The sequence below is a fragment of the Sapajus apella genome, unplaced genomic scaffold (genome assembly GCF_009761245.1).
Source record: "Sapajus apella isolate SASKATOON/1434 unplaced genomic scaffold, GSC_monkey_1.0 scaffold1, whole genome shotgun sequence".
NCBI classification, from domain to species: Eukaryota; Metazoa; Chordata; class Mammalia; order Primates; family Cebidae; genus Sapajus; species Sapajus apella.
In genome coordinates, this window is record NW_022436941.1 from 65,060,919 (window position 1) to 65,069,333 (window position 8,415).

At 45.0% G+C, this 8,415-nt stretch overlaps 1 pseudogene; it reads right to left on the minus strand.

The window, feature by feature from the left end:
• Positions 1-595: 595 nt before the first annotated feature.
• On the minus strand, positions 596-1,748 carry LOC116562931 (annotated as a pseudogene).
• Positions 1,749-8,415: the final 6,667 nt, after the last annotated feature.

Consider the following 8,415-nt stretch of genomic DNA (forward strand, 5'->3'; position numbering starts at 1 on the left):
ATCTAATAGAAAGATGGCAAAGGACACAGATAATGTATAGAAGAAAAACAAATGTGCAATAAACATAATGGTCTCATTCTCGGCAAGAACCAAAGAAATTCTAATTAAAACAATAAGATATTTTTATGTAAATGATTATCTTTTTTGTTTTTAGAGTGGTAACATTTATTAGGAAGGAGAGATTTCAGTTTGATCCCCATGACTCACACAGAAGCAACAAACGGTAACTGTCGTTTCCTTTTTTCTTTTCTTTTCTTTTTTTTTTTTTGATAGGGAGTTTCACTCTTGTTGCCCAGGCTAGAGTGCAATGGAGCAATCTCAGCTCACTGCAACCTCCGCCTCCCGGGTTCAAGCGATTGTCCTGCCTCAGGCTCCCCAGGAGCTGAGATTACAAGCATGCACCACCACACCCAGCTAATTTTGTATTTTTAGCAGAGACAGGATTTCTCCATGTTGGTCAGGCTGGTCTCAAGTGATCCACCTGCCTGACCTCAAGTGATCCACCTGCCTCAGCCTCCCAAAGTGCTGGGACTACAGGCATGAGCCACAGTGCCTGGCTGGTAAATGCCATTTCTAAAGAGGAAAGAGCAGGCAGAGGGTCCTGACTCCCAGGGGACAGGTAGTTCAGCTGGACAATGGGGGAGTAAGAGATTATGGTGGATAAGGCCACTGCTCACCCCCTCTCCACTGAAGCTTAGTGCCTAAAATACTGCTACACTAGCCAGCCAGTGGAAGGCTATCTTGCTCTCCAGCAGACACTTGCGCTGTGGTTGGTGGCAGAAAGGAAGAATGTCATGCTATCTTGCTGCTCCTCCAGGTTTCTTTGCCGTTACTATCAAAGTTGCTGGAAAGGCCAGAGAGGCCTGCAGGTGTGTGGTTGGGCTGGCTTCAGGTCATTCGGGTGCTGGGTGGGTGGGAGGGAGTAAGGGAGGATGTGGGCCACCACCAGGACCTGGTGGGACACTCAGTCCATTCCCGTTCTGGTTCTCAGAGGCTGGAGAAACAGCAGGGGATCTGGTGGTAGGCAGGGAAGCTGAAGCATTGCTGTCGTTCTGCACCACCTTGTTGAGTGCCTGCTGGGTGCTGTACTCTGGGTTTGGCTCACTGAAGTCAGGAACCTCAGAATAAACCATACAGAATTCTCCAGTCTTCTGCAGATTATCCTTGCAGCCAGTATACAGTATCAGACAACCTTTGAAAACTGAAGTGTATTTTTTTGGTGAGCCAGATAATGTCCCCAGGCTAGATCAGATTGCCGACATCATCCCAGATGGAGATATTGATACTGCCTGTTTGTTGTTGTTGTCGTTGTTGTTGTTTGAGACGGAGTCTTGCTCTGTTGTTAGACTAGAGTGCAGTGGTGCAATCTCGGCTCACTGCAACCTCCGCCTCCTGGGCTCAAGCCATTCCCCTGCCTCACCCTTCTGAATAGCTGGGACTACAGGTGCTCACTACAACACCTGGCTAATTTTTATATTGTAGTAGAAACAGGATTTCACCGTGTTGGCCAGGATGGTCTTGATCTCCTGACCTTCTGATCCACCTGCCTCAGCCTCCCAAAGTGCTGGGATTACAATCATGAGCCACCGCACCTGGTCATTGCTGCCTGTTTTGTCCACCACTTTGCAGGTCTCAACCACATGCCCGTCCTTTGTCTTGGTCACTTGGCCTGTCTCCAGCACAATGAAGATAAGGTTCAGGTCCCTGAGCCCAGGCTTGATATCCTTCACAAAAGTCTCCATCATCATGCTGCCCGAGCCTCGGCACCCCACTGGATGGGGAATAAGGGATGCAGGCTCAATGCTTGGATTCTTTGCTCCCACGCTGCACTTCCCAAGGCCTACCTGCCACATCAGACTGGGGTCAGACAGCCTCAACCCCTCTAACCTTTGTAGAAGATTAAAAATAACATCCCTGGAGGCCTCCAACTTCAAGATCAGAATTCGAGAGTCTCTAGACAGGCTGCTTTGGGGCTGGAAAGCCCCCTGCAAGATGCTCTTTTAGTCTCAAGCCCTGAAGTGAAAGAGCTGATTTAGACAGGGGTAGGGAACTTGGTGCAGAGCCAGGGAGTAGAATCTTACTGGCCAGACCTTCCCGAACCTTCATCCTGACAACCTGGGACTTGGTCCATCCCCTCTCCCACCAGCAGCCCATCACCCACCCAGCCCTGATTCTCTTAAATTTAAAAGATAATATTAGTGAAGAGTAATAGGATGAGGAAACAGGAAACTTCCTAAAAAATGGTTGGTTTGACTATAAACTGGTAGAACCTTAGAAGAACATTTACAAAACTCCAAATCTATGAATTCATGCCGAATATCAAGAACTATGCTGCAATGATGTTAATTGCTGTAGTGGCTGTAATACCAAAAAAGTGGAAACAACTTAAATGTCCATTATATTATGATATAGACATACAGTGAAACACTAGGCAGTCACTGTAAGAATCAAGTTGCAGGCCGGGCGCGGTGGCTCAAGCCTGTAATCCCAGCACTTTGGGAGGCCGAGGCGGGTGGATCATGAGGTCAAGAGATCGAGACCATCCTGGTCAACATGGTGAAACCCCGTCTCTACTAAAAATACAAAACATTAGCTGGGCATGGTGGTGCGTGCCTGTAATCCCAGCTACTCAGGAGGCTGAGGCAGGAGAATTGCCTGAACCCAGGAGGCGGAGGTTGCGGTGAGCCGAGATGGCGCCATTGCACTCCAGCCTGGGTAACATGAGTGAAACTCCGTCTCAAAAAAAAAAAAAGAATCAAGTTGCTCTCTTTGGGAGGCTGAGGTGGGCGGATCATAAGGTAAAGAGATCGAGACCATCCTGGCCAACACAGTGAAACCCCGTCTCTACTAAAAATACAAAAAAATTAGCCAAACGTGGTGGCCTGTGCCTGTGATCCCACCTACTCGGGAGGCTGAGGCAGAAGAATTGCTTAAACCCAGGAGGCAGAGGTTGCAGTGAGCCAAGATTGCACCACTGCACTCCAGCCTGGTGACAGAGCAAGACTCTGTCTCAAATTAAAAAAAAAAAAAAAGAATCAAGTTGCTCTATATGTACTGTAAGAGTATATTTAAGATGTATTATCAAGTGTATAAAACAAATTGTGGTAAATTGCAATATTTTTGTAAACCAAAAGATTAAAAATTTTAGTATGGGCCAGGCATGGTGGTTCATGGCTATCATCCCAGCACTTTGCGAAGCTGAGGCGGGAGGATCACTTGAGCCCAGGAGTTTGAGACCAGCCTGGGCAATATTGTGTGAGACATATTCTCTACTAAATATAAACAGAATTAGCCAGGTGTGGTGGTGGGCACCTGTAATCCCAGCTATTTGGGAGGTTGATGGGGGAGAATCACTTGAGCCCAGGAGCTCAAGGCTGCAGTGAGCCGATTATACCACTGCACTCTAGCTGAGCGATAGGGTAAGACCCTGTCTCAAAAAAAAGAAAAGAAAAGAAATGTTGTTATGTATATGTATATATGTAGATTTGGAACCTACATATATGGCAAAGTCTAGACTAATATACACCAAACACTAATAATGGTTATTTCTAGGATGTGCAGCCTACATTTGTATATCATTTGAATTTTTTTCAACAGCAAGCTTGTGTTCCTTTTAACATCTAAAAAGAAGTTTTTATTTTTCTCATTTTTTATTTATTTATTTTTTTGAGATGAAGTCTTGCTCTGTCACCAAGACTGAAGTGCAGTGGTGTGATTTCAGCTCTCTGCAACCTCTGCCTCCCCAGTTCAAGCAATTCTCCTGCCTCGGTCTCCTGAGTAGCTGGGGCTACAGGCATGCGCCACCATTACAGGCATGCCCAGGTAATTTTTGTATTTTTAGTAGAGATGAGGTTTTACCACTTTGGCCAGGCTGGTCTTGAACTGCTGACCCTCAGGTGATCTACCTGCCTTGGCCTCCCAAAGTGCTGGGATAACAGGTATGAGCCACCACACCCAGCTAAAAAGAAGTTTTTAAAACTCCAGTTGGAAAGATAATTGACTTCATGAAGAAGCTGCATTCACACCATCAAAAACTCTCTGAGCTGAAGGAAACCTTAAAAGTCAACTAATGAGGTGGTTTCCAAATACTATTCTGTATTCTAATTACATCAGAAGCACAGGGAAACTTGTTTTAAAGTACAGATTCCTGATCCCCATCTTCCAGAGATTCTGATGCAGAATTTCTGGAGTAAGGCCAGAAACCTATATTTTTAAAGCAATTTCTAAGTGATTCTGATACCAAACCAGGCATAAGAACCACTTAATTCAATCTCCCACCCAATGCAGTAACCCTCTGGGCAGCTGATGTACTGCTTATCTGGGCGATAGATGTTCAATACACCCATGAGAACCTTCTAGAGAGAGGCCAGGTGGGGCGGCTCACACCTGTAATCCCAGCACTCTGGGAGGCTGAGGATGTAGGATTGCTTGAGGTCAGGAGTTTGAGACCAGTCTGGGCAACCTAACAAGACCCCATCTCTACCAAACATTTTAAGAAGCAGCCGGGCATGGTGGTATGTATCTGTAGTCCCAGCTACTCGAGGCTGAGGCAGGAAGATCGCTTGGGCCCAAGATACAGTAAGCTATGATCAAGCCAATGCTCCAGCCTGGGTGACAGAGGGAGACCCTACCTCTAAAATAACCAACCAACCAAAGAACCTTCTAGAGAGAAGACTCCAACTTTTATTGATCAGATGTAGGTGGGACTCCTTTCCCCTCCAAGATCTAGATAAGATTGGTTCAAATCCTAACAATTTCATGGCACGTTAAGTTCCGCTCAGTCACCCAGACTAAATGTTTTTTCCCAAAATCTTTCCCCACAGATACTTCCCAGGCTCTCCCCTCACCTCATTCAGTTTCCCGCTCCAACATCACCTTCTCAGTAAACACCTTCCCTGGCCAACCTGCCACTCAGTTGCTTTCCTCAACTCTGTTTTTCCTCACATCACTATTGTGAGTTGGCAGGTTGTATACTTATGTGTGTTAGGGTATTGACAGTCTCCACACCAGAATGTGTCCCACCTGAGAGTAGGCATTTTATCTACTTTATTCACTCTATCCCCAGTGGCTGCAATGGCACCTAGCACAGAGGTCGGAATACTCAGAAATATAGATTGATGAATGAATGAATGAAGAATAAAGAGATGTTTCTGTTCTTCCAAGCCTTTCCATCCTCTCTGACCCTTCTCCTAGCTTCCCACTTCTTACTAGCGTCTCTCTCTCCTCTCTTACTTTTCTGTTCACTCTTCCCTCTCAGGAATGCAACAAATTCCCCTCCTTGCCTCTTGATAGAAATTTTCCTGACCTCCTCTAATCCTATAAAGTCTGATAACATTCCTGCTCCAGCAATCTCTCCAACATAAATTAATCAAGGCATTTTCCCCAATTATAAACCATTTTCTCCATAACAAATATTTAAATGATGTTTATATTCATCCAAGATTCTGCTCTCCATAATTTCCACTTGATGGCCTTAGTTTGGCCCTCTGGAGCAGAAGAGAACATGTCTGTGGTCACTTCCATGTGGCCACCTGGTTTCTGGCTCTATATCATACGGTTCTTTGTGTAACATGGTTTCCAGGACTTTTCTTCATTCCCCTGATGCTCTTTACCTGGAGTCCCTCCAGCTTTCAATGCCCTCCTTAGAATGCAGCACACCCACCTGAACACACTCCAGAGAACAGTGGGGTTATTACTTTCCAAGGTGTGGCTATGATATTCCTATTAATGCAGTGGCTGACTTGGAGCAAAAACATGTCTCTCTTTTTCCTGACCTGAGTTCTGGGTGGTTGGGGTTATATCAACATGCATATATTTTCAAAGATTAAACAACAGGTCAAATAAAGGTGACAAGATAATCTTATCTTTTCCCTCAGATGACCATAGTTCAAATTCTAAACTCAGTTCTCAACTATTCAACTATGGCCCTACGGGAAATTCAAGCTTTATTTTCCATATCCAGCAGCTACCTATTCCTCTAAAGATTGTATTTTTTAAAGGAAGCTAACCCCTCTAAAAAAGTATCTCTGTATTACTAAGCTTTCCAAATGAAGCCTCTGCTAAGCACACACCCCAAATAGGCTAGCAGTTGTTTTCAATGATTTCATTGGGTAAATATACTGTTCTTCTAAGTCAGGCTCCCTTCTCCATTTTTTGCTTGAAGCAAGTTTGAGATGCCCAACATTGTATTAACTTTGTTTAGGATCCACTGTAGTCAAGTAGTGGACATCTGCGAAGGCTGTTTGGAGCAAAATACCTGGACTGATGTATCTTTCTGAAACATGGTCTTTGTAGTGGACACACACTGAGCTGCCTTCTGAATCAACATCGTCCTGGCTGTGCATTCAAGCCTGGCCAGGGCCAGCTGTCCAAGAGTAGAAGACATTGACCCAGATTGGGCCAACCAGAATTTGAATAGAATACACAGAAGACAGGCAGAGTTGAGGCATCTAATGCCAGTGATATGAAGGATTCCAGGAGCTCCCGCTGCTGCCTGGGGTCCTGCCGTCTCCTCGACCTGCCCTTTCTGCTATTTAGAATCCTCCCATAAACCTGTTTTTTATTATATTGGCTAAGGTTGAATGTTAACGAGTGTCAACAGCAATTCAGTTCTTCATTAAGTACTGGGGAGGAATCTCCAGGGTACTATCACAGAACTCTATCACTGGCCCTGTGTTCCTTGTCACCTTTGTTCAGAGCCTTAGACCAAACATTAATCCACTCATCGTCACCTGAAGCCTGAGCTCTGCAATGCTTTCTTTTCTTATTTATTTATTTATTGAGATGAAGTCTCACTCTGTCACCCAGGCTGCAGTGCAGTGGCACGATCTCTGCTCATTGCAACCTCTGCCTCCCAAGTTCAAATGATTCTCCTGCCTCAGCCACCCAAGTAGCTGGGTTTACAAGCATGTGGCACCACACCTGACTAATTTTTGTATTTTTAGTGGAGAGAGAGTTTTACCATGTTGGTAAGGCTGGTCTCAAACTCCTGACCTCAAGGGATCCACCCACCCCAGCCTCCCAAAGGGCTGGGATTAAAGGTGTGAGCCTCCACACCTGGCCAGAGCTCTGCATTCCTAACAGGTCCCAGGTGCTATCTACGCTGCTGGTCTACATTTTGAAGAGTGAGGCCTTAGAATACATAGAAGCTATGGTTATCAAATCCACAGCTGCCCCCAAGTTTAAAAGAAAAGCTAATATGGAATTACTGAATCTGGGCATTTACATCCCAAATTAAGGTTAGATTAGAATTGGCAGGACTTATAATAGCTATTATTTATTGTAATACATACTGGCCACTAGACTATGTTCTTCTGTATTCTCAAGGCATCATCCTAGCAAGCCCTGAGATGAACAGTATTATTATCTCATTTTAGAAATCAGTCAAGTAAGGATGTGCCCAAGGCCATATGGTTAGTAAGGAGTTTAGGCAAGGTGAAACACAAGCCGTCAGATTCCAGGGCCCTTGATACTATCACACAGCAATGCCGCTCTGAGGTATTCAGGCCAGAGTCAAAGAACAACGTGCTTGAACATGTACGGCATGATAGAGAGCCCTTCTGCCTCATGCAGGAGGCTGGATTGGATGACCTCCAACCTCCCACCTAACCAAGAGCCTGGCCTTTCCAAGCAGAACACCTCCATTTATTTTGTCTCCTCTCACATCAACTGATACTGAAATGGAGAAAATGATGCGTATATCTTGTGTGTGTGTTGGTGTGGAAATACAGAGAGAATTATCAGTGATACGTTTATGTGATTATAGAAGCCGACAAGTCCCCAAATCTGCTGTCAGCAAGCTGGAGACCCAGGAGAGCTGATGGTATAGTTCCAGGCTGAAGGCCAGCAAGCTCAAGACCCAGGAAGAGCTCATGTTTCAGTTCAAGACCAAAGGCAAAGAGAAAAATGATGCCCCAGCTCAAAGGCAATCAGGTAGGAAGAACTCCCTCTTGTTGGGGAAGAAGAGTCAGACTTTTGTTGTATTCAGGCCTTCAGTGGATTGGCTGAGGCCCACTTACATTGGCAGGGACAATCACATTTACCCAATCTATTGATTCAAATGTTAAACACATCTTGAAACACCCCTACAGAAACGCTCAGAATAATGTTTGACTAAATATCTGGGCATCCCATGGCTCAGTCAAGTTAACACATAAAATTCATCATCCCCCACACTTTCTCCCAAGGATCTCCCCAGCTGACTTTTTCTCTTGCTCGTCATGGGCTGAGATGGCCAGTTTCACCTGGGGCTGGCCTCACTTGACATGGACTACAAATTGGGATTTCCCCCTACCTGTGCAAATGCAAATTCCAATCAGCTTTTTAATCAATAAATGGAATTTCCCCAGTCAATGATAATTCTGGTTTCTCTTCTTTAGAGTTAAATGGATTATCTAGAAGCCTCTAGATAATATC